Source organism: Pseudophryne corroboree, chromosome 6, assembly GCF_028390025.1.
Source record: "Pseudophryne corroboree isolate aPseCor3 chromosome 6, aPseCor3.hap2, whole genome shotgun sequence".
NCBI lineage: Eukaryota > Metazoa > Chordata > Amphibia > Anura > Myobatrachidae > Pseudophryne > Pseudophryne corroboree.
Genome location: NC_086449.1, coordinates 68,712,651 through 68,739,162, shown reverse-complemented (window position 1 = coordinate 68,739,162; position 26,512 = coordinate 68,712,651). Strand labels below are relative to the sequence as shown.

The 26,512-nt window shown below is 47.0% G+C and overlaps 1 protein-coding gene and 1 non-coding gene across 2 annotated transcripts in view; both read left to right on the top strand.

Moving 5' to 3' along the window:
* The window catches only part of LOC134936168 (gastrula zinc finger protein XlCGF17.1-like), a 65,223-nt gene that overhangs the window by 17,893 nt on the left and 20,818 nt on the right, over positions 1–26,512 (top strand). The window lies entirely within an intron of this gene.
* On the top strand, positions 8,343–8,539 carry LOC134938164 (U2 spliceosomal RNA). Its single transcript, XR_010180788.1, has one exon. It is a non-coding gene; the product is annotated as a U2 spliceosomal RNA (small nuclear RNA).

Here is a 26,512-nt window from a genome sequence, read left to right as displayed (position 1 = left end):
AGGAGGTTGAGGTCAAATTACTTACATGGAAGACTCGCGTTGTTAGCCTTAGCTTCTGCTAGACGTGTGTTTAAGTTGGGGGCTTTGTCTTGTAAGAGCCCCTACTTGATCTTCCATGAAGATAGAGCTGAGCTCCGGACACGTCATCAGTTCCTTCCGAAGGTTGTGTCGGCATTTCATATCAACCAACCTATTGTGGTGCCAGTCGCAACTGACTCCTCAATTTCATCAGTCATTGGATGTTGTAAGGGCTCTGAAAATCTATGTGAAGAGGACTGCTCGTCACAGAACATCTGACTCTGTTTGTCCTCTATGATCCCAAGAAAATTGGGTGTGCTGCTTCTCAGCAAACAATCTCTCGCTGGGTCAGGTTCACTATCCAGCATGCGTATTCTACGGCAGGATTGCCGTGTCCTATGACTGTCAAGGCCCACTCTACTCGTAAGGTGGGGTCTTCCTGGGCGGCTGCCTGGGGTGTCTCGGCGTTACAACTTTGCTGAGCTGCAACTTGGTCTGGGTCGAACACGTTTGGACAATCCAACAGTTCGATACTTTGACTGAACTTCAGATCATCAGAGGCCAATCAGTTCTGCAGGAGCCTCCACGCTCTCCCTCCCGTTCCGGGAGCTTTGGTACATCACCATGGTACTAATGTGGACCCCAGCATCCCCTAGGACGTAAGAGAAAATAGGATTTTGGTACCTACTGGTAAATCCTTTTCTTGTAGTCCGTAGAGGATGCTGGGCGCCCGCCCAGCGCTTCGTTTTCCTGCAATTGTTGTCTGGTTCAGTACAGCTTTGTTTTTAGTTATGTACTGCATTGTTACTTGGTAAGTAATGTTTCAGCGGTTGCTGAGTTTTCAAACTAAGTTAGATTGATGTGCCTTGTATGTGTGAGCTGGTATGAATCTCGCCACTATATGTGTTAAATCCTTCTCTCGAAGATGTCCGTCTCCTCGGGCACAGTTTCTAGACTGAGTCTAGTAGCAGGGGCATAGAGGGAGGAGCCAGCCCACACTCTCAAACTCTTAAAGTGCCAATGGCTCCTGGTGGACTCGTCTATACCCCATGGTACTAATGTGGACCCCAGCATCATCTACCAACTACGAGAAAAGGATTTACTGGTAGGTAACCAAAATCCTATTTTCACTCCTTCATGAATAGACCCCTAAATGACAAGGTGCAAACATCACTCTTACTAATGTTTTACAAGCCAAGTGATTATGGTGCGGAAGGTTAGATTCCTTACTTTGTGTTCTGACTATACATCTATATGGGTGGCCTTCAGGTTGCCGACTGTCGGGATCCCGGCGCACAGTATACCAGCGCCGGCATACCGACAGTATTTCTCACTCGCAGGGGTCCACGACCCCCCCTGGAGGAAGAATAAATAGCATGGCGCGCCACCGTGCCCACAGCATGGCGAGCGCAGCAAACCCACAAGAGGCTCATTTGCGTTTGCCACGCTGCCGGTATGCCGGCGGTCGGTATGCTGTCTGCCGGGAGCGCGGCTGCCGGCATACCATACCACACCCATCTATATAATACAGGAAAAAAAAAGATAAAATGCACCTTATAGTGTCTGTAATAAAATAACCAGGTAGAATGTGATCAAATAATGCAAAAAAAGACTTGGGTCGCTACTTATCTAGTATAGCAATGGTTGGTCATGTGACCACCTTTTAAGTCATGTTATATGAAATATAAAGAGAAATGCAGCATAGTGTGTATCATCATTTTTACCTTGCAAAGCTTCTTTATACAAAACTGTAAACAACCTTTTTTGGGGGCATGCTAGTCCCGCTATTATAAATCCACATACAAGGATAATGAAAAGGCTAGAAAATAGAATTTATTATCCAAAATGACAAACATGGTTAAAAAAAACACGTACATGACAGAAAAATATATGAGCTTATCTGTCCATAGGAGAGATGTAGGCACAGCAGTTCCAATGTGTTTTGTCTTTAGCAATAAGACTGTGGGGTATATTCAATCATGGTCGGATCCATTCCGACATGCATTTGTCGGAATGGATCCGACAACCCCTATTCAATCCAATCTCAATTCGGCTTTAAAAAAAAGTCGAATTGAGAGTACACCTGTGAGCAGAGGAGAGGAGGAGGAGGAGGCGGGGGGGGGGGGGGGGTGGAGAGACCAGTGGGGACAGCCGCTGGCAGATGGAGGAGAGCAGCGCTGCAGAAGGATGTCTCACAACCGCCAGACCTCATGGCACTGTCCACCCGGCTCCAGCAAGCGTGACCTCGCTTGCTGGGGCCGGATGGACGCTGCTGTGAGCGGCGGCTGTGCCACATACTCCTGCTGTGCTGTAGCGCTGCTCTCCCCTGTCTGCCAGTGGCTCTCCCACCTTTCCTCCTTTTCTCTGACGTCCTAGTGGATGCTGGGACTCCGTCAGGACCATGGGGAATAGCGGCTCCGCAGGAGACAGGGCACAAAAGTAAAAGCTTTAGGATCAGGTGGTGTGCACTGGCTCCTCCCCCTATGACCCTCCTCCAAGCCTCAGTTAGGTTTTTGTGCCCGGCCGAGAAGGGTGCAATCTAGGTGGCTCTCCTAAAGAGCTGCTTAGAGTAAAAGTTTTATTAGGTTTTTTATTTTCAGTGAGTCCTGCTGGCAACAGGCTCACTGCAACGAGGGACTTAGGGGAGAAGAAGTGAACTCACCTGCGTGCAGGATGGATTGGCTTCTTAGGCTACTGGACACTAGCTCCAGAGGGACGATCACAGGTACAGCCTGGATGGGTCACCGGAGCCGCGCCGCCGACCCCCTTGCAGATGCTGAAGAGAGAAGAGGTCCAGAAATCGGCGGCTGAAGACTTCTCAGTCTTCATGAGGTAGCGCACAGCACTGCAGCTGTGCGCCATTGCTCTCAGCACACTTCACACCAACGGTCACTGAGGGTGCAGGGCGCTGGGGGGGCGCCCTGGGCAGCAATGAAAATACCTATACTGGCTAAAAATACATCACATATAGCCTCTGGGGCTATATGGATGTATTTAACCCCTGCCAGGTTGTCAGAAAAACGGGAGAAGAAGCCCGCCGAAAAGGGGGCGGGGCCTATTCTCCTCAGCACACAGCGCCATTTTCCCTCACAGAACTGCTGGTGGGAAGGCTCCCAGGCTCTCCCCTGCACTGCACTACAGAAACAGGGTTAAAACAGAGAGGGGGGGCACTTATTTGGCGATATGATTATATATTAAGATGCTATAAGGGAAAACACTTGTATAAAGGTTGTCCCTGTATAATTATAGCGTTTTGGTGTGTGCTGGCAAACTCTCCCTCTGTCTCCCCAAAGGGCTAGTGGGGTCCTGTCCTCTATCAGAGCATTCCCTGTGTGTGTGCTGTGTGTCGGTACGTGTGTGTCGACATGTATGAGGACGATGTTGGTGAGGAGGCGGAGCAATTGCCTGTAATGGTGATGTCACTCTCTAGGGAGTCGACACCGGAATGGATGGCTTATTTAAGGAATTACGTGATAATGTCAACACGCTGCAAGGTCGGTTGACGACATGAGACGGCCGGCAAACAAATTAGTACCTGTCCAGGCGTCTCAAACACCGTCAGGGGCTTTAAAACGCCCATTTACCTCAGTCGGTCGACACAGACACGGACACTGACTCCAGTGTCGACGGTGAAGAAACAAACGTATTTTCCTTTAGGGCCACACGTTACATGTTAAGGGCAATGAAGGAGGTGTTACATATTTCTGATACTACAAGTACCACAAAAAAGGGTATTATGTGGGGTGTGAAAAAACTACCTGTAGTTTTTCCTGAATCAGATAAATTAAATGAAGTGTGTGATGATGCGTGGGTTTCCCCCGATAGAAAATTATTGGCGGTATACCCTTTCCCGCCAGAAGTTAGGGCGCGTTGGGAAACACCCCTTAGGGTGGATAAGGCGCTCACACGCTTATCAAAACAAGTGGCGGTACCGTCTCCAGATAGGGCCGCCCTCAAGGAGCCAGCTGATAGGAGGCTGGAAAATATCCAAAAAAGTATATACACACATACTGGTGTTATACTGCGACCAGCGATCGCCTCAGCCTGGATGTGCAGCGCTGGGGTGGCTTGGTCGGATTCCCTGACTGAAAATATTGATACCCTTGACAGGGACAGTATTTTATTGACTATAGAGCATTTAAAAGATGCATTTCTATATATGCTAGATGCACAGAGGGATATTTGCACTCTGGCATCAAGAGTAAGTGCGATGTCCATATCTGCCAGAAGATGTTTATGGACACGACAGTGGTCAGGTGATGCAGATTCCAAACGGCACATGGAAGTATTGCCGTATAAAGGAGAAAAAGACACCGTCTTTTCAGCCTCAGTCCTTTCGTCCCCATAAGAGCAAGCGGGCAAAAGGCCAGTCATATCTGCCCAGGGATAGAGGAAAGGGAAGAAGACTGCAGCAGGCAGCCCATTCCCAGGAACAGAAGCCCTCCACCGCTTCTGCCAAGTCCTCAGCATGACGCTGGGGCCGTACAAGCGGACTCGGGTGCGGTGGGGGGTCGTCTCAAGAGTTTCAGCACGCAGTGGGCTCACTCGCAAGTGGACCCCTGGATCCTACAAGTAGTATCCCAGGGGTACAGATTGGAAATTCGAGACGTCTCCCCCCTCGCAGGTTCCTGAAGTCTGCTTTACCAACGTCTCCCTCCGACAGGGAGGCAGTATTGGAAACAATTCACAAGCTGTATTCCCAGCAGGTGATAATCAAAGTACCCCTCCTACAACAAGGAAAGGGGTATTATTCCACACTATATTGTGGTACTGAAGCCAGACGGCTCGGTGAGACCTATTCTAAATCTGAAATATTTGAACACTTACATACAAGGGTTCAAATCAAGATGGAGTCACTCAGAGCAGTGATAGCGAACCAGGAAGAAGGGGACTATATGGTGTCCCGGGACATCAGGGATGCTTACCTCCATGTCCCAATTTGCCCTTCTCACCAAGGGTACCTCAGGTTCGTGGTACAGAACTGTCACTATCAGTTTCAGACGCTGCCGGTTGGATTGTCCACGGCACCCCGGGTCCTTACCAAGGTAATGGCCGAAATGATGATTCTTCTTCAAAGAAAATGGACGATCTCCTGATAAGGGCAAGGTCCAGAGAACAGTTGGAGGTCGGAGTAGCACTATCTCAAGTAGTTCTACGACAGCACGGGTGGATTCTAAATATTCCAAAACCGCAGCTGTTTCTGACGACACGTCTGCTGTTCCTAGGGATGATTCTGGACACAGTCCAGAAAAGGGTGTTTCTCCCGGAGAAGAAAGCCAGGGAGTTATCCGAGCTAGTCAGGAACCTCCTAAAACCAGGAAAAGTGTCAGTACATCATTGCACAAGGGTCCTGGGAAAAATGGTGGCTTCTTACGAAGCGATTTCATTCGGCAGATTTCACGCAAGAACTTTTCAGTGGGATCTGCTGGAAAGATGGTCCGGATCGCATCTTCAGATGCATCAGCGGATAACCCTGTCTCCAAGGACAAGGGTGTTTCTTCTGCGGTGGCTGCAGAGTGCTCATCTACTAAAGGGCCGCAGATTCGGCATTCAGGACTGGGTCCTGGTGACCACGAATGACAGCCTGAGAGGCTGGGGAGTAGTCACACAGGGAAAAAATTTCCAGGGAGTGTGATCAAGTCTGGAGACTTCTCTCCACATAAATATACTGGAGCTAAGGGCAATTTACAATGCTCTAAGCTTAGCAAGACCTCTGCTTCAAGGTCAGCCGGTATTGATCCAGTGGGACAACATCACGGCAGTCGCCCACGTAAACAGACAGGGCGGCACAAGAAGCAGGAGGGCAATGGCAGAAACTGCAAGGATTCTTCGCTGGGCGGAAAATCATGTGATAGCACTGTCGGCAGTGTTCATTCCGGGAGTGGACAACTGGGAAGCAGACTTCCTCAGCAGGCACGACCTCCACCCGGGAGAGTGGGGACTTCATCGGGAAGTCTTCCACATGATTGTGAACCGTTGGGAAAGTCCAAAGGTGGACATGATGGCGTCCCGCCTGAACAAAAAACTGGACAGGTATTGCGCCAGGTCAAGAGACCCTCAGGCAATAGCTGTGGACGTTCGGGTAACACCGTGGGTGTACCAGTCGGTGTATGTGTTCCCTCCTCTGCTTCTCATACCCAAGGTACTGAGAATTATAAGACGTAGAGGAGTAAGAACTATACTCGTGGCTCCGGATTGGCCAAGAAGGACTTGGTACCCGGAACTTCAAGAAATGCTCACAGAGGACTCATGGCCTCTGACGCTAAGAAGGGACTTGCTTCAGCAAGTACCATGTCTGTTCCAAGACTTACCGCGGCTGCGTTTGACGGCATGGCCGTGGAACGCCGGATCCTAAGGGAAAAAGGCATTACGGAAGAGGTCATTCCTACCCTGGTCAAAGCCAGGAAGGAGGTGACCGCACAACATTATCACCACATGTGGCGAAAATATGTTGCGTGGTGTGAGGCCAGGAAGGCCCCACGGAGGAATTTCAACTCGGTCGATTCCTGCATTTCCTGCAAACAGGAGTGTCTATGGGCCTCAAATTGGGGTCCATTAAGGTTCAAATTTCGGCCCTGTAAATTTTCTTCCAGAAAGAATTGGCTTCAGTTCCTGAAGTCCAGAAGTTTGTCAAGGGAGTACTGCATATACAACCCCCTTTTGTGCCTCCAGTGGCACTGTGGGATCTCAACGTAGTTCTGGGATTCCTCAAATCACATTTTAAACTGCTCAAATCTGTGGATTTGAAATATCTCACATGAAAAGTGACCATGCTGTTGGCCCTGGCCTCGGCCAGGCGAGTGTCAGAATTGGCGGCTTTGTCTCACAAAAGCCCATATCTGATTGTCCATTCGGACAGGGCAGAGCTGCGGACTCGTCCCCAGTTTCTCCCTAAGGTGGTGTCAGCGTTTCACCTGAACCAGCTTATTGTGGTACCTGCGGCTACTAGGGACTTGGAGGACTCCAAGTTGCTAGATGTTGTCAGGGCCCTGAAAATATAGGTTTCCAGGACGGCTGGAGTCAGGAAAACTGACTTGCTGTTATCCTGTATGCACCCAACAAACTGGGTGCTCTTGCTTCTAAGCAGACGATTGCTAGTTGGATGTGTAGTACAATTCAGCTTGCACATTCTGTGGCAGGCCTGCCACAGCCAAAATATGTAAATGCCCATTTCACAAGGAAGGTGGGCTCATCTTGGGCGGCTGCCCGAGGGGTCTCCGCTTTACAACTTTGCCGAGCTGCTACTTGGTCAGGGGCAAACACGTTTGCAAAATTCTACAAATTTGATACCCTGGCTGAGGAGGACCTGGAGTTCTCTCATTCGGTGCTGCAGAGTCATCCGCACTCTCCCGCCCGTTTGGGAGCTTTGGTATAATCCCCATGGTCCTGACGGAGTCCCAGCATCCACTAGGACGTCAGAGAAAATAAGAATTTACTTACCGATAATTCTATTTCTCGTAGTCCGTAGTGGATGCTGGGCGCCCATCCCAAGTGCGGATTGTCTGCAATACTTGTACATAGTTATTGTTACAAAAAATCGGGTTATTATTGTTGTGAGCCATCTTTTCAGAGGCTCCGCTGTTATCATGCTGTTAACTGGGTTCAGATCACAGGTTGTACAGTGTGATTGGTGTGGCTGGAATGAGTCTTACCCGGGATTCAAAATCCTTCCTTATTGTGTACGCTCGTCCGGGCACAGTATCCTAACTGAGGCTTGGAGGAGGGTCATAGGGGGAGGAGCCAGTGCACACCACCTGATCCTAAAGCTTTTACTTTTGTGCCCTGTCTCCTGCGGAGCCGCTATTCCCCATGGTCCTGACGGAGTCCCAGCATCCACTACGGACTACGAGAAATAGAATTATCGGTAAGTAAATTCTTATTTTTAAGGTCCCTCATCTTAGTCCGACATTTTTTTATGTCGTACTGAGATGGTCGGAAACGGGGCAAAATCCTGTCGAATTTGGCCCCGTTTCCCACAAAAGTACGTGAATCGGCAGCTATACCGCCGATTCACATACTGTTCGACAAGTCGAATTCTCTGACTTGTTGAATGAATACAGCTGGGATTGAATAGGGCGAATCACGATTCGACCTTAAAAAGTCGAAAACTGCTGTCTTTTCGACAGACGTCAGTTTTCGACCATAATTGAATATACCCCTGTATCTTATATCTATAGAAAAGTAATCTCTTTTCAGAATATGGGCTTGTAGTCTGTGCAGTTGCCTTTTTGAGATGACTACTTCTATAAATAAGCATGTACAGATGTGTTCTCCGTTTTTTGCGCTACATAGCATGCGAGTCTGACAGCTGGAGCTGTGTCTAAACATGTTTCCGCGCCTTTTGGCTAAAATCAAGTGTTGCATCTGTTCTTATCAGTTAAATATCTGATGCACCCCCATATCTGGGGGGACCGATATTACATGGATTTTTAGAACAGGGAGATGGAAAAAGCTTGCTCTGGCTACTCCACACATTGACCTGGTATTGCAGTACTTTACTTTTCTGACTGGTGCACCTTTCCACTAACAGTATAGTCTCATGGGAGTGCCAAAGCGCTGGCTCCCGTGGCAGAGTGCATTCTAAATGTACACATCTGGAGCACCTACTGTGGCTACGCCTTGACAAACAGCGGCTACTACAGGTCTCTGTTAATTTGTCTTTGGACAGTTCAGATCTGCAGTCTCCTCTCAAGATGGTAGAGCCTAACTGGTTCTGGTATCCGCCATTTATTTGGTTGTCACTACTGCTTCGAGATTTGTAGTTTGATGTATCCATTTTCCTTTTATTCTCCCATGGCGAGACATGTTTTAAGAGACGTGACTCAAGCCTGACACAAGATAGGCTCCCAGGAAGTATATCCTTTTGCAGATGAGAATACTAGACTTTAGTCATGGGAATATCTCTGTAGCTGGTATTGGCTAGTGCTTGAATGGTCATGGTCCTTTACATATGGTTAACTCAGATGGTCTCAAGCATCCAGTCCATAGACCATTCTGAGGCAGTTACCTTGGTAGAACAATTTGATCAGGCTCTTGTTTGTGTAGGTGATGCCTTGTTTTATGCACTCTGTTCTTTCGTGGCTTTCTGACTTTGACCTTGTGGGCTTATGCATTGCAATACTTCACATGCGCTCAGGGGTACTAGACCCCCTTTGAAGTTAGAGCTTACGAAGTATATCTCAAGCTACGGAGGGTAAGAACCCTTATGTGACCGGATGCCTTCAGCCCTCTCTGGCTACGTCCAGCGATCACAAAATGGGTTTGGGTCACATGGGACCTGGCCAATAGGTGATTCCCTCTTACCATCAGTAACCACCTGTTACTGACTCCACCCACTTTGCAGTGGGCAGGTATGATGCTGCCTCCACCAGACTCCTTATTCCCATGGCACCTTGAACCCCGGTTCTGCTTTGGTTCCTACCACCGGCACCTGAATTCTGCTTACTGCTGTGTATGCATAGACACGCTGCTGACACTCCTCCTGACTGGCATCTGTTGACCCCCACTGGCCACTGACCAGGCCTTTGCATTGGTAGCTGACAGAATGTGGAGCTTGGAGACACTGGAATCAAACCAGGACAGGCAGAGAACGGGTCTACTTTTGCTGTATTCCTGTAGGTCGCAAGATGAAAAAACTGTCATGTTGAAGGCATAGATGTTTAATATCTCAAATGGTCTTAAAGAAGACCCTTCTTGCGAGCACTGCTCAGAGGGTAGCACACAAGATGTTACAGCAGATCTCTGTAAGAGAAGATATACCTTTGAGGCACACAGGCCTTTCTTTTTATCTCAAACCAACACTCTGTACCACAGTGGGGTAGTTCCACCCTGAGTCTTTTTAACCAATCAGGCTATCTCAGAAATATAAATAAACCCAGATTACATTTCCAAAGAGTTAATAATTGGATAAAGCAATTTTCTGCTCCTTTTCATATATGAACCAAACCAGTGTGCTTTTCCCAGCAAAATCTAATTAACATGTTCCTGTCTCCTTCACAAATTTAAATTTAACTTGAATTTCAATTGCATTCATCAATTCACACATCCAGACTGAAACCAGTTTGGTCCAATCAGAATCCCAACACCTTTTTAGGAACATGAAACTCTGAAACCCCACAATACAGTCCTTCACCTGGGTGTCTCCAACTAGAGACACAAGAATACTCCGCTGGACTTGCAGCTCAAATAAATGGCTTGTCCAGAGGTGCTAGGGTCATTAACATCAATTTATTTGAGAAAATTCCAACTCAATTTGTCCCCAAATGTCAATGCTTTTTAAAATCAAAACAACTTGCACATTCCTTCAAAGTGCTTCAACCATGCATTGTAAATGTAAAATTCTATAACTGCATAGCACTGAATATAACATGTTAAAACACATTAACCCTTATACGATTGCATTATATGGTGTCTAATGCTGCTTCGGCCGTTTAAATTATGGCGAATGCGTCACGGTTTATCATGTGGGACTGGAGGTCTCCGGCCACACCGTACCGTCCTGTAACTACTCCAAATCCAAACTTTTCCCAGGGTCCATTCCTTTTGGAGCCAAGGTAAAGGACGCTTCCAATCCTTTCATGGTATGTCTCATTTTCCACTTTCCTGGCAACACGCCATCAGACAAACGCTCTGCATAACCTTCCAGTGGTCTCAGTTCACCTGCCGGTAGTGGGGGCCTGCTTGCTTTGGTTCCAGGATGCCTGCCTTTCGTCTGCCCTGGATCTTTGAAGAGCAGTGTTGTGTCCAGAGGTTACTTTCTGGATTTTGCAGGTCCCATGCCAAAATTGTTTTACTTTCATCCCACAAGATCCTTCCACAGGTAGGGTTTTTTCTACAGGCGGTTTCCTTCCTTCAGACGCTGGCGTGATTGTTTAGGTTTGGGTTTGCTAAACCTCACCTCTCCCTGTAGAAGTTTCTAGATAGTTAAGATGGCAACAGTGCATTCTGTCATCAGTGCCATGAAAGCTGGGAATTTTTGGCTGCCTTTAACATAATGACTGCTTACCTCCATGTACCCACATGGAAAGGTCTTAATCACCCTTCTTGGGTTTGCAGTAGAAGGCTGACATATTATTATGTCTCAAGTCTGGCTTTGGTCAGGGTTCCCAGGTTGTAAGTGAGGGTCATTGCAAACACGCGCGGGAATCACCAGGTTCCATATTTAGATGACCATTGTTACTGAAGGTTTCTTCAGAGTCCCTTCTGCGGCAACATCTGCAACTGACATTGGATGTTCTCCAGTCTTTCAAATGGCTTGTGTACTTTCCAAAGTCAGTATCATCAGGTCTTTCTTCTAATGGGTGGTTGGCGCCATATTTGATTGTAATACCTGTGCTAGGCATATCTCCTGTGCCTTGGCCCAGACCCTCTCCAATGGCCGAGGCAGAGCTTTATGCTGACCGCTAGGGTCCAGCGGTGGTGATAACCCCCATTGTGCCGGAGTGGAGGAAACTGCTGCCGCCTGATCTGTACCCCACACAGGGGGACCAGGCAAGCCGGCTCCCTATGTGGAAGGAAGAGGGACCTGTGCGCTTCCAGCCGCTACAGCAGTTACCAGTCCCAGAGCTGCAGGGCTAGGTATACTGGCCGCTGGGGTTGTGAACTCTTCTCCCGGGGCCTCTGCATCAGAGGGCAGTGTGCAGGGAGCCGTTGCAGCTGGATGCAGTGCCAGGCTGCTTAGGACATCCACCAGCATAGAGGAGATACTTGGTGTAAAGTGTCCACTTCAAACATGTATGGTGCAAATTGTTTCATGGATGCACGAAAGTTGATGATGACCGGCATAATTTGACGATTTTTGGCATGATCAAACTCTATATCAGTCTCAATTTCAGCAGGAAATTCTGTAGTTAAATCTTCTGAAGCAGATGTTCAGACGTTTCATCAAGTGCAGGAATTGAAAGGATTTTTTCAACGTACAGTTTTGTACCATTCAAAACATGCAACAGATTGGGAAATGAAAAAGCGGCTAAGCTGGTTGCATGCTACAGACCCTTTTTCTGTTGAGGACAAACGTGATGACGTGGACGAAGACATGAAAGAAATTCAGAGCCTGACTGTATTTCTTGATGCAACTGTTTAGTGTGTATTTATTCTATTACTGTGTTCATTTTGTTACTGTTCTCACTTCAAAAATTGTTCATGTGTAACTAAAACAAGGTGGAAACATCTACAATTAAACTGTTCACTTAAAAATAAAATAAAAAAATCCTATTTAAATGTAAAAAATAAATCTGCTTTAAAATGAAAATCTGATTTTTAGGCAACCCTGTGTAGCACTGAGCTGGGAAAAGCAGATCCCCAGCTGCAGTGTGTGGATGGTTGGAGTCTGATGCCGTGCACAGGCTCAGTTTGATGATGTGTAGAGTGTATTTATGTTTAAAATGCAATTTACAGATGGTAGTGAACATTGTTGCAAGATATAATAGGATGGAAGTAGAATACCTGGCATCTGAGGATGACATGGCCGAGCATGTTCTATGCAGTGAATGCTATGTGTAAAAACTGCAGCTGCTTTCAGCCATGAGGGAAAGCTGCCCAAAGTGAGGCACAGAGGGGTTGATTCAGAGCTGATCGTAGAAGTGTTAAATTTAGCACATGTACGATCAGATTCTCAGTCCGCAAACAAATACATTTGGTTTGTATTCAAGCGCACCATTGTTTTTTCTTTTTCTTTAATACAATTGCTATAGGATTTAGCTAATCCTTTAAATGTGTGCAGCTGAATCAAACAATTAAACTAATTAATTGCGCCGGGATCTGAGGTGTGAATAACACCTCTCTTGTGTTTGAGATTCTCAGTCCGCGCCACATGTCTGGCCTCCGCCCCTACCCCCCACCCAATCAGGCAATGGCAATCGCAGCCCTGAGATGCTTAATGCATATCTCTGGGCTCCCGGGGTGCGCACATGCAGTGCGCCTGCTGCATGAGCGCACTCCGCAAAGAGTTTCAGACTGCAATTGCTGCCGCTGCAGCAATCCAGTCTGATTTAGGCCCAATGTCCTCACTAGCTGATTAGTGTACAGAGAAGGAAGTTAAGGGTATAGTAGGTGTACCTGTTCATCATTGGGGCAGATGCGTATGTTCCTCGATGCAGCAGGGTCCCGATGTGCGCATACCGGGAGGCTCCTCCACCTGACAAACATGTTTCACCTCTGCGGCTTGGTCCGCTCCAATCTCTCAGTGGGCATCTTATTTAAAGCATTGAGTATCCAATCACTATTAAACGGTCTTGCATAATATGTCAAAGAGACATGCAATAATGGAAGTGGTAATTACGAGTGGTCGGTTCTTAAAAAGGAAATACTCGTGCCCGTAGTTAACGGGGACTTTATCCCCTGCTATTTTGACTTTACACCTCCACACTTTATAACCTTTTAGCTCCTTTAGTTTACAGTACTGTCTTTTCTTTAGGTAAAGCGGGGGGCACTAGTCCATCCCTCCCCCTCCCTGTGCCTGTCATTGCTTGCAGTGCATCAGTGTAGTGCTGATGCGCTATGTCTCCCTGCCCAGCCATTTCCACTGGGCATATGCAGGCTCTCCCATGCAGCCGCTGCAGCGAGGAACAGCGCTTTCCCTGCTGTGGTGTATTGGCAACAACATCTGCAGTTGTCAAAATTAATAGCTGCAGGTGTCAGAATAGTCAGTGCTGCTGCATTGCCCTGCATATCAGCATGCTATCCAACAGATGGCAGTGCAGTTAATGACGGGTGCAGAATTCCTGTCGCCACACACCGCCAGAGTCGTACATGGGGGAGAAGCGGTATCAATGCACAAAACATGCACTGATACCACTTCTCCCCCATAACGGAGGCTCACACATCAGGCCTCTGTTCCTCCGTAATGCTTCCCCAACCCAGAGGTCCTGTTTCTGCAGGCAAAGCGAATAGGAAGCATATCCACTGAAGATAATGTAGATCAAAACCAAATAATCGTAGGCCGATGAACATAGCTAGGAACAGGAAATACACAAACAGAACTCTAAAAGCTATGTGTTCAAATGCTGCGAGCTTAGGAAATAAAATCCCAGAACGAATTGCAATCATGACCTGGGATGATTTGGATATTGTGGCTATTACACAGTCATGGTGCAATGAAAATCATGACTGGGACATGGCTATGCTGGGATATACTTTATGTAGGAAGGACTGAATGAGATGAATCTGAGAAGGGGTAGCAATATATGTATTAAAAAAAAAATACTACCTTAATACAAAGTATTGAATTAAAACGGTATGGTTCAGGATAACTCTTGACAGACTGACTCATCCCATACAAAAACAAAGGAAAGCTGTTTTTGTAGAGATGGGAAAATGTAAAAGTGATTTTTTTTCCGCAGAGTAACTTGGAAGCAGTGCAAGAGAGATGGGGAAACATAAAAAAATGCAATATTAAAGGAAACGGACCTTTTTATATCAAGTGTTTGGGGAAAAACACAAGGAAAAAGGAAGCCAGTGTGGTCTGCAAAAAAAAAAAAAAGTAGGAAGTATTGTGAAAGCAAAAAGCATGGCAGACACAAAATAATGAAGACAACGATATATCTTGTTAGACAGAAGGAGACTAAGAAGGTAATCAGCTGTGCAAAGGCACAAGCAGAGGAGAAAATGGCCGTCCGTGGGTAATGGAGGCAAAAAAATAAATAATATATATATATATATATATATATATATATATATATACACTTTTTTTTTTTTTAAAGTTTATAAGTGAAAGGAGAAAAACAAAAGGCAGAATAATAATACTCAAGACAGGGACCGGGAGTCTTGAATGTAATAGCAGATCATCTTAATTATTATTTTGCTCAGTATTCACTACTGAATGATGGGGAGGGGCAACAGTTAAATTGCAGGGATATTCTGAAAAATAAAACAAGTACATTTTACAGAGGAGAAGGTCCTATCGGAGCTCAAAGCTGAAAGTGGACAAATCAATGGGACCAGATGGGATACATCCACGAATACTAAAATAGCTTAAAGCGGTGCTGGTATCATCATTAACAGAATTATTCAAACAGTCACTAGCTACAGGAGTCATTCCAAAGGACTGGAAAAGAGCGAACGTAGTCCCACTGCACAAAAGTGGAAGCAAGGAAGGGGCAATCAACTACCGACTATTGAACCTTACTCCAGTAGTAGGGAAATTGATGGAAACACTCTTACAAGAAAGTTGTATATTATCTCAAATTCAGCAATTTACAGGATCTAAAACAGCATGAATTCACTAGGGGGAGATCATGTCAAACAAACCTTATTGACTTTGACTGTGTGACTAAAGTAATAGATAATATGCATTGTACCACAACCAATTCCTAGTGTATGCGAGTAAACCTGGCCAATAAAGCTGATTCTGATAATAGTGGGACTATAGATATAGCTTATCTATACTTTAGTAAGTCTTTTGACTCTGTCCCACATCGCAGACTGCTAAATAAACTCTGAAACATGGAATTGGATACTACGATGGTTGAATGGATAAGAACTTTGTTGCAGGTTAGAAAAGAGTTGTAATAAGTGGAATGCATTCACAGGAGGGAGAAGTTACAGTGGAGTATCCCAGGGATCTGTACTTGAACCAATGCTTTTTAATATATTTAATGGTAAAATTGCAAATGGCATTAATGGGAAAGGAAGCCTTTTTGCAGATGACTCAAAGGTAATGCAACAGGGTAGACACACCAAGAGGGGTAAAACAAATGGTTGATGATCTAGGTAGACTGAAGTAATGGTCAAGAGCGTGGCAATTAAGTTTAATGCCAAAAAATGCTAACTTATGCTCTTGGGTCTCAAGAGGCTAAATATAGTGTTAATGGCACTATACTGGAAACTACTGAGGAGGAAAGGGATATAGGCGTCACTATTTCAGGTGCTTAAAGGCAGGTAAACCATGCAACAAAGCAATGAGGAAGACTAGTCGGATGCTTGGTTGCATACGGAGAGTAATCGGCAACAGAAATAACATCACTGTATAGATAATTGGTATCGCCTCATCTAGAATACTGTTTAAATTCTGAAGGCCATATCTTCAAAAGGATATTAATACATTAGAGACTGTACAAAGAAGGGCAACTAAAATGATGCATGGCCTACATCACAAAACATACCCAGAGAACTAGAAAATTATCATTATAGTTTGGAGCAGAGATGGGAAAGGGGGGACATGATTGAAACTTTCAAATACATCAAGGGTTTTAACAAAGTCTAGGAGGGAAACATTCTTCAAATGAAAAGTTTTAGAACACAAGGACATGTAGGGAGGGAGGTTCAGGGGAAATTTGAGTAAAAATGACTTCATAGAAAAGGTAGTGGAGCCTATACACACGCTGCAGCAGGCAGTGATGATTGACAGCTGAATTGGGCGGGTAAACGCCCACCCAATTTATGACGGATCGTGCAGTGTGTATGCTCAACACACACTGCCCAGCCCGTCCATAGATGTATCTGCAGATTAACTGATCTGCAGATGTATCTACTAGTGTGTACCCAGCATTTGTTCACACCTCCAGGGTAGGTGAAAAGTAGGAATATTCCTTTATTGAATGGTAAAATGTCAGGAAAGAACATGGGACACTTCTCTAAATGAATAAGAGGTTTCCTCTAACGTCCTAAGTGGATGCTGGGACTCCGTAAGGACCATGGGGAATAGCGGCTCCGCAGGAGACTGGGCACAACTAAAGAAAGCTTTGACCCTCCTCCAGACCTCAGTTGGAATTTTGTGCCTGGCTGAGCTGGATGCACACTAGGGGCTCTCCTGAGCTCTTAGAAAGAAAGTATATTTTAGGTTTTTTATTTTCAGTGAGATCTGCTGGCAACAGACTCACTGCTAAGAGGGACTAAGGGGAGAAGAAGCGAACCTACCTGCTTGCAGCTAGCTTGGGCTTCTTAGGCTACTGGACACCATTAGCTCCAGAGGGATCGAACACAGGCCCAGCCTCGGTCGTCCGGAGCCGTGCCGCCGTCCCCCTTACAGAACCGGAAGCAAGAAGACGTTCCTGGAAATTGGCGGCAGAAGACTTCGGTCTTCATCAAGGTAGCGCACAGCACTGTAGCTGTGCGCCATTGCTCCCTATGCACACCTCACACTCCGGTCACTGATGGGTGCAGGGCGCGGGGGGGGGGGGGGGGGGCGCCCTGAGCTGCAATTTAAGTACCTTGCTGGCATAAAAAAAACACATACTATAGTCATAAAGACTATGGCCCTCATTCCGAGTTGGTCGGTCGCAAGGCGAATTTAGCAGAGTTGCTCACGCTAAGCCGCCGCCTACTGGGAGTGAATCTTAGCTTCTTAAAATTGCGACCGATGTATTCGCAATATTGCGATTACTAACTACTTAGCAGTTTCAGAGTAGCTCCAGACTTACTCTGCCTGTGCGATCAGTTCAGTGCTTGTCGTTCCTGGTTGACGTCACAAACACACCCAGCGTTCGCCCAGGCACTCCCACCGTTTCCCCGGCCACTCCTGCGTTTTTTCCGGAAACGGTAGCGTTTTCAGCAACACGCCCCTGAAACGCCGTGTTTCCGCCCAGTAACACCCATTTCCTGTCAATCACATTACGATCGCCGGAGCGAAGAAAAAGCCGTGAGTAAAAATACTTTCTTCATAGTAAAGTTACTTGGCGCAGTCGCAGTGCGAACTTTGCGCATGCGTACTAAGCGGATTTTCACTGCGATGCGATGAAAAAGAACGAGCGAACAACTCGGAATGAGGGCCTATATATGTGTAAAATACCCCTGCCAGATATACTTTTAAAAAAAGCGGGAGAAGTCAGCCGAAAAAGGGGCGGAGCTATCTCCCTCAGCACACTGGCGCCATTTTCCCTCACAGCTCTTGTGGAATGATCGCTCCCAGGCTCTCCCCTGCAGTTTCAAGACTACAAAGGGTAAAAAAGAGAGGGGGGGCACTAAATTTAGGCGCACTATTACATATGTAAGCAGCTATTGGGAAAAATCACTCATTTATAGTGTTAATCCCTGTGTTATATAGCGCTCTGGTGTGTGCTGGCATACTCTGTCTCCCCAAAGGGCTTTTGTGAATGGATGGTAATGTAGAAGGAATTACGTGATCATGTCGACTCTTTACATAAGAGGTTTGACGACCTAACAGATGTGGGACAGCCGGCTTCTAAGCTCGTGCCTGCCCAGGCGTCTCAAAAGCCATCAGGGGCCCTAAAACGCCCGCTACCTCAGATGGCAGACACAGATGTCGACACGGATACCGACTCCAGTGTCGACGAGGAGGAGACTACTGTACATTCCAATAGAGCCACCCGTTATATGATTGCGGCAATGAAAAATGTCTTGCACATTTCTGATGTTACCCCAGGTACCACAAAAAAGGGTATAATGTTTGGGGAGAAAAACTACCCGTGGTTTTTCCCCCATCTGATGAATTAAATGAAGTATGTGAAGAAGCGTGGGCTTCCCCCGATAAGAAACTGGTAATTTCTAAAAAGTTACTAATGGCGTACCCTTTCCCGCCAGAGGACAGGTTACGCTGGGAGACGCCCCCTAGGGTGGATAAAGCGCTCACACGTCTATCAAAGAAGGTGGCACTGCCGTCTCCGGACACGGCCGCCCTCAAGGAACCTGCTGATAGAAAGCAGGAGGCTATCCTGAAGTCTGTTTATACACACTCAGGCATTATACTGCAACCAGCTATTGCTTCAGCATAGATGTGCAGTGCTTCAGCTGCATGGTCAGATTCTCTGTCAGAAAATATTGATACCTTAGACATGGACACTATATTGCTATCCATAGAGCATATAAAAGACGCTGTCTTATACATGAGGGATGCACAGAGGGATATTTGCCGGCTGGCATCTAGAATAAATGCACTGTCCATTTCTGCCAGGAGGAGTTTATGGACTCTGCAGTGGACAGGGGATGCAGATTCTAAAAGGCACATGGAAGTTTTGCCTTACAAGGGTAAGGAGTTGCTCGGGGATGGTCTCTCTGACCTAGTTTCCACAGCGACGGCTGAGAAATCAGCATTTTTACCCCATGTTCCCTCACAGCCAAAGAAAGCACTGTATTATCGGGTACAGTCCTTTCGGCCCCAGAAGGGCAAGCGGGTTAGTGGCGCGTCCTTTCTGCCCAGAGGCAGAGGGAAAAAGCTGCAAAATACAGCCAGTTCCCAGGAACAAAAGTCCTCCCCTGCTTCCTCAAAGTCCACAGCATGACGCTGGGGCTCCACTGGCAGAGCCAGGTGCGGTGGGGGCCCGTCTCAAGTACTTCAGCAATCAGTGGGCTTGCTCACAGGTGGATCCCTGGATTCTACAAGTGGTGTCTCAGGGTTACAAGCTGGAATTCGAGACGTCCCCCCTTCGCCGTTTCCTAAAATCTGCCTTGCCAATGACTCCCTTGGACAGGGAGGCAGTGCTAGAGGCAATTCACAAGCTGTATTCACAGCAGGTGATAGTCAAGGTACCCCTCCTTCAACAAGGAAAGGGTTACTATTCCACAATGTTTGTGGTACCGAAACCGGACGGTTCGGTCAGACCCATTTTAAATTTGAAAACCTTGAACACTTATATAAAAAGATTCAAGTTCAAGATGGAATCGCTCAGGGTGGTTATTTCAAGCCTGGAGGAAGGGGATTATATGGCATCACTGGACATCAAGGATGCTTACCTGCATGTCCCCATTTACCCTCCTCACCAGGAGTACCTCAGATTTGTGGTACAGGACTGTCATTACCAATTCCAGACGTTGCCGTTTGGTCTGTCCACGGCACCGAGGGTATTTACCAAGGTAATGGCCGAAATGATGATACTCCTGCGAAAAAAGGGAGTTATAATTATCCCGTACTTGGACGATCTCCTTATAAAGGCGAGGTCCAGGAAACAGTTGTTGATCGGAGTAGCACTAGCTCGGGAAGTGCTACAACAGCACGGCTGGATTCTGAATATTACAAAGTCGCAGCTGTTTCCTGCAACGCGTCTTTTGTTCCTGGGGATGGTTCTGGACACAGAACAGAAAAGGGTGTTTCTCCCGGAGGAGAAGGCCAGGGAGTTGTCATCGCTAGTCAGAGACCTCCTCAAACCAAAACAGGTGTCGGTGCACCACTGCACACGAGTCCTGGGAAAGATGGTAGCTTCTTACAAAGCAATTCCATTCGGAAGGTTCCATGCAAGGATCTTTCAGTGGGATCTGTTGGACAAGTGGTCCGGTTCGCATCTTCAGATGCATCGGATGATAACCCTGTCTGCAAGGACCAGGGTGTCTCTACTGTGGGTGCTGCAGAGTGCTCATCTTCTGGAGGGCCGCAGATTCGGCATACAGGACTGGGTCCTGGTGACCACGGATGCCAGCCTTCGAGGCTGGGGGGCAGTCACACAGGGAAGACATTTCCAAGGACTATGGTCAAGCCAGGAGATGTCCCTACACATAAATATTCTGGAACTAAGGGCCATTTACAATGCCCTAAGTCAGGCAAGTCCCCTGCTTCAAAGCCAGCCGGTGCTGATCCAGTCAGACAACATCACGGCGGTCGCCCATGTAAACCGACAGGGCGGCACGAGAAGCAGGGTGGCGATGGCAGAAGCCACAAGGATTCTCCGATGGGCGGAAAATCACGTGTTAGCACTGTCAGCAGTGTTCATTCCGGGAGTGGACAACTAGGAAGCAGACTTCCTCAGCAGGCACGACCTCCACCCGGGAGAGTGGGGACTTCATCCAGAAGTCTTCCGGCTGAATACAAACCGGTGGGAAAGGCCACAGGTGGACATGATGGCGTCCCGCCTCAACAAAAAGCTAGAAAACTATTGCGCCAGGTCAAGGGACCCTCAGGTGATAGCGGTGGACGTTCTAGTGACAACGTGGGTGTACCAGTCTGTTTATGCAGTCCCTCCTCTTCCTCTCATACCCAAGGTACTGAGGATAATAATAAGAAGAGTAAGAACTATACTCATTGTTCCGGATTGGCCAAGAAGAGCTTTGTACCCAGAACTTCAAGAGATGATCTCAGAGGACCAATGGCCTCTACCGCTCAGACAAGACCTGCTGCTGCAGGGGCCCTGTCTGTTCCAAGACTTACCGCGGCTGTGTTTGACAGCATGGCGGTTGAACACCGGATCCTAAAGGAAAAGGGCATTCCGGAGGAAGTCATTCCTACGCTGATCAAAGCCAGGAAGGATGTGACCGCAAAACATTATCACCGCATATGGCGAAAGTATGTTGAGTGGTGTGAGGCCAGGAAGGCCCCAACGGAGGAATTTCAGCTGGGTCGATTCCTGCACTTCCTACAGTCAGGGGTGACTATGGGCCTCAAATTGGGTTCCATTAAGGTCCAGATTTCGGCTCTGTCGATTTTCTTCCAAAAGGAACTGGCTTCACTGCCTGAAGTTCAGACTTTTGTTAAAGGAGTGCTGCATATTCAGTCCCCTTTTGTGCCTCCGGTGGCACCTTGGGATCTCAACGTGGTGTTGGATTTCCTTAAGTCGCATTGGTTTGAGCCTCTTAAAACCGTGGAGCTAAAATATCTCACGTGGAAGGTGGTCATGCTGTTGGCCTTAGCCTCGTCCAGGTGTGTGTCAGAATTGGCAGCTTGTCATGTAAAAGCCCTTATCTGATTTTCCATATGGATATGGCGGAATTGAGGACTCGTTCCCAATTCCTGCCTAAGGTGGTATCAGCTTTTCATGTGAACCAACCTATTGTGGTGCCTGCGGCTACTAGGGACTTGGAGGATTCCAAGTTGCTGGACGTAGTCGGGGCCCTGAAAATGTATGTTTCCAGGACGGCTAGAGTCAGGAAAACTGACTCGCTATTTATCCTGTATGCACTTAACAAGCTGGGTGCTCCTGCTTCTAAGCAGACTATTGTTGCTGGATCTGTAGCACGATTCAGCTTGCACATTCTGCGGCTGGACTGCCGCATCCTAAATCAGTAAAAGCCCATTCCACGAGGAAGGTGGGCTCTTCTTGGGCGGCTGCCCGAGGGGTCTCGGCCTTGCAACTTTGCCGAGCAGCTACTTGGTCGGGGTCAAACACATTTGCAGGATTCTACAAGTTTGACACCCTGGCTGAGGAGGACCTAGAGTTCGCTCATTCGGTACTGCAGAGTCATCCGCACTCTCCCGCCCGTTTGGGAGCTTTGGTATAATCCCCATTGTCCTTACGGAGTCCCAGAATCCACTTAGGACGATAGAGAAAATAAGATTTTACTCACCGGTAAATCTATTTCTCGTAGTCCGTAGTGTATGCTGGGCGCCTATCCCAAGTGCGGATTGTCTGCAATACTTGTATATAGTTATTGTTTAACTAAAAGGGTTATTGTTAAACCATCTGTTGAGAGGCTCAGTTGGATTCATACTGTTAACTGGGTATAATATCACGAGTTGTACGGTGTGATTGGTGTGGCTGGTATGAGTCTTACCCGGGATTCAAAATCCTTTCCTTATTGTGTCAGCTCTTCCGGGCACAGTATCCTAACTGAGGTCTGGAGGAGGGTCATAGGGGGAGGAGCCAGTGCACACCAGGTAGTCCCAAATCTTTCTTTAGTTGTGCCCAGTCTCCTGCGGAGCCGCTATTCCCCATGGTCCTTACGGAGTCCCAGCATCCACTACGGACTACGAGAAATAGATTTACCGGTGAGTAAAATCTTACTTTGTTTTGTTTTTTGTTTTTTTTATAAAATGTTTATTGAAAAAGATGAACAATACAATTGGTATAAATACAATTACACGACAGGTTGGCAAAGGAATATCGGACAAAGGTTTTTAAGCTCCATAGGAAAATGGGGAAATCATTCAGGGAAAGAGAGATAGACATAGGAACATGTGCAAAAGGAATCACTGTATAAAATCTATCAAAGACAATCCGTGTATTGTAAAAATGAATATGCGGCAAGATGGAGGGAATAGACTACGCTGGTTCAGACGTCTTAAACCTATTCAGTTTCCTTATATGAATTTCCTTTTAGAAATTTCCAATAAAGATAAGTTTATACCAAGAGGTGAGATGTACCACATCCCTAAGAAAATCCCTCTCTTCCGTTGACAGTGTGCACACATAAAGTAGCCATATATCAAAAAAGGACTGCGAACGAGATTCTAAATCTAAAGAACAGTCTGTCCACTCCATCCTATAAACATATGATAATCTGGGTAGCATAAGAGAGAGAGCAATGGGGGTAGAATGTATCCATTGGGACAAAATAGTTTTTTTGGTTACCGCCACTACTTTTGTGAGCAAAAGCATTGTGCCTTTAGTATGGTGTGGTGATGCGGGTTGAGAGTAGTGGTTCCAGAATGCCCAAGGCATCGTTACAGTAAATGAAATGTGAAGAATATTAATATAATTTTGAACAGCGATCCAAAAGGTTTGAATCATGGGACAAGACCAGAGACAATGAAGAATATCGGCGTTTGGTAAGCGGCATTTAAAGCAATTAGTCTGTAGCCACGCCAGTTAAAAATCTTAGTTTTGGGGTGTAGTAGGCTTGATGGAGAATTTTGAATTGCATCTCGGTAAACGAGGACGAGAGCAATTGTTTATTCAATTTGGCCAAGGCCGTAACAATAGTTTGCAAGGAGAGGTCAGGGGAAAAAGTCACGCCACCTAGCCATACCAGTCGATAAAGTAGTAAGGCCAATGTTCTTTCTAACCTGTTCATACAATAAAGAGGTAGGAAATGGGGTACCCAATCGAGTTTTTATGAGAATATCAAATAATTGGGAAAGGTTCGAGTGGGGCAATCCAGATGATGATCGATTTACAAAGCTACGTGCCTGAAAATACGCAAACATGGGAATCTGGACATCAGGAAACGGCTCTCTGAGTCTCTCCAGGGTGTGGGTATTGGAGAGAGTATCATCTATCAAATGACATGCCAATCGGAGTCCATGGAGACGCCAAACCTTAAATGTCGCTGGAGGGTTACCCTGTTGAAAACCAGTATTATGCATAAACTGTGAAAATACTGTACTAGTAAAGGACAGTCCTAATCGTTTACGAACTATGCGCCAAGCCATACATGGAGAGCCTAGCAATGGGTTGCGCTTAATCTCCATAGGGAGAGAAAGTGGGGAGGTGTTTAAATTGGAGGTCAAGGAGCCCCGGACAAGAAAGCCTCGTTCTATGTCCAAATTAACAAAGGCAGAGGCCTCCCCTATCCAATCCAGAGCATATCTCAAATTGGAAGCCAGCGCATAATCCTGCACATTTGGTAGATTGATCCCACCCAAGGACACTGGTTGCTGTAGTTTAAAAAGCGAAATGCTAGGGCGTTTTCCCACCCAAATACATTTCTCTATCGTCCTAAGTGGATGCTGGGGTTCCTGAAAGGACCATGGGGAACAGCGGCTCCGCAGGAGACAGGGCACAAAAAAGTAAAGCTTTTACCAGATCAGGTGGTGTGCACTGGCTCCTCCCCCTATGACCCTCCTCCAGACTCCAGTTAGATTTTGTGCCCGAACGAGAAGGGTGCAATCTAGGTGGCTCTCCTAAAGAGCTGCTTAGAGAAAGTTTAGCTTAGGTTTTTTACTTTACAGTGAGTCCTGCTGGCAACAGGATCACTGCAACGAGGGACTTAGGGGAGAAGTAGTGAACTCACCTGCGTGCAGAGTGGATTTGCTGCTTGGCTACTGGACACTAGCTCCAGAGGGACGATCACAGGTACAGCCTGGATGGTCACCGGAGCCGCGCCGCCGGCCCCCTTGCAGACGCTGAAGAGAGAAGAGGTCCAAAATCGGCGGCTGAAGACTCCTGAGTCTTCATAAAGGTAGCGCACAGCACTGCAGCTGTGCGCCATTTTCCTCTCAGCACACTTCACACAACAGTCACTGAGGGTGCAGAGCGCTGGGGGGGGCGCTCTGAGAGGCAAATAAAAACCTTATTAGAGGCAAAAAAATACCTCACATATAGCCCACAGAGGCTATATGGAGATATTTAACCCCTGCCTAACTTCAAAAATAGCGGGAGACGAGCCCGCCGTAAAAGGGGCGGGGCCTATCTCCTCAGCACACAGCGCCATTTTCTCTCACAGAAAAGCTGGAGAGGAGGCTCCCAGGCTCTCCCCTGCACTGCACTACAGAAACAGGGTTAAAACAGAGAGGGGGGGCACTGATTTTGGCGATATTGTATATATATAAAAGATGCTATAAGGGAGAAACACTTATATAAGGTTGTCCCTATATAATTATAGCGTTTTTGGTGTGTGCTGGCAGACTCTCCCTCTGTCTCCCCAAAGGGCTAGTGGGTCCTGTCCTCTGTCAGAGCATTCCCGGTGTGTGTGCTGTGTGTCGGTACGTGTGTGTCGACATGTATGAGGACGATGTTGGTGAGGAGGCGGAGAAATTGCCTGTAATGGTGATGTCACTCTCTAGGGAGTCGACACCGGAATGGATGGCTTATTTAGAGAATTACGTGAGAATGTCAACACGCTGCAAGGTCGGTTGACGACATGAGACGGCCGACAATCTATTAGGACCGGTCCAGGCGTCTCAGAAACACCGTCAGGGGTTTTAAAAACGCCCATTTACCTCAGTCGGTCGACACAGACACAGACACGGACACTGAATACAGTGTCGACGGTGAATAAACAAACGTATTTCTCATTAGGGCCACACGTTAAGGGCAATGAAGGAGGTGTTACGTGTTTCTGATACTACAAGTACCACAAGAAAGGGTATTATGTGGGAGTGAAAAAACTACCTGTAGTTTTTCCTGAATCAGATAAAATAAAATGAAGTGTGTGATGATGCGTAGGGTTACCCCGATAGCAAATATTGGCGTTATACCCTTTCCCGCCAGAAATTAGGGTACGTTGGGAAACACCCCTTAGGGTGATAAGGCGCTCACACGCTTATCAAGTGGCGTTACCGTCTCCAGATACGGCCGCCCTCAAGGAGCCAGCTGATAGGAAGCTGGAAAAATATCCTAAAAAGTATATACACACATACGGTGGTTATACTGCGACCAGCGATCGCCATCAGCCTGGAGATGCAGTGCTGGGTTGGCTTGGTCGGATTCCCTGACTGAAAATATTTTATTCATGTAGAGCATTTAATAGGATGCATTCTATATATATGTATGTGAGATGCACAGAGGGATATTTGCTCTCTGGCATCAAGATAAGTGCGTTGTCCATATCTCCCAGAAGATGTCAGGGACACGACAGTGGTCAGGTGATACAGATCCCATACGGCAGATGGAAGTATTGCTGTATAAAGGGAAGGAGTTATTTGGGGGTCGGTCCATCGGACCTGGGGACCACAGCAACAGCTGGGAAATCCAACCTTTTTTACCCCAAGTTACATCTCAGCTAAAAAAGACACCGTCTTTTCAGCCTCAATCTTTCCTTTCCCATGAGGGCATGCAGGCAAAAGGCCAGTCATATCTGCCCAGACATAGAGGTAAGGGAAGTAGACTGCAGCAGGCAGCCCTTTCCCAGGAAAAGAAGCCCTCCACCGCGTCTGCCAAGTCCTCAGCATGACGCTGGGGCCGTGCAAGCGGACTCAAGGTGGGGGGGTAGTCTCAAGAGTCTCAGGGCGCAGTGG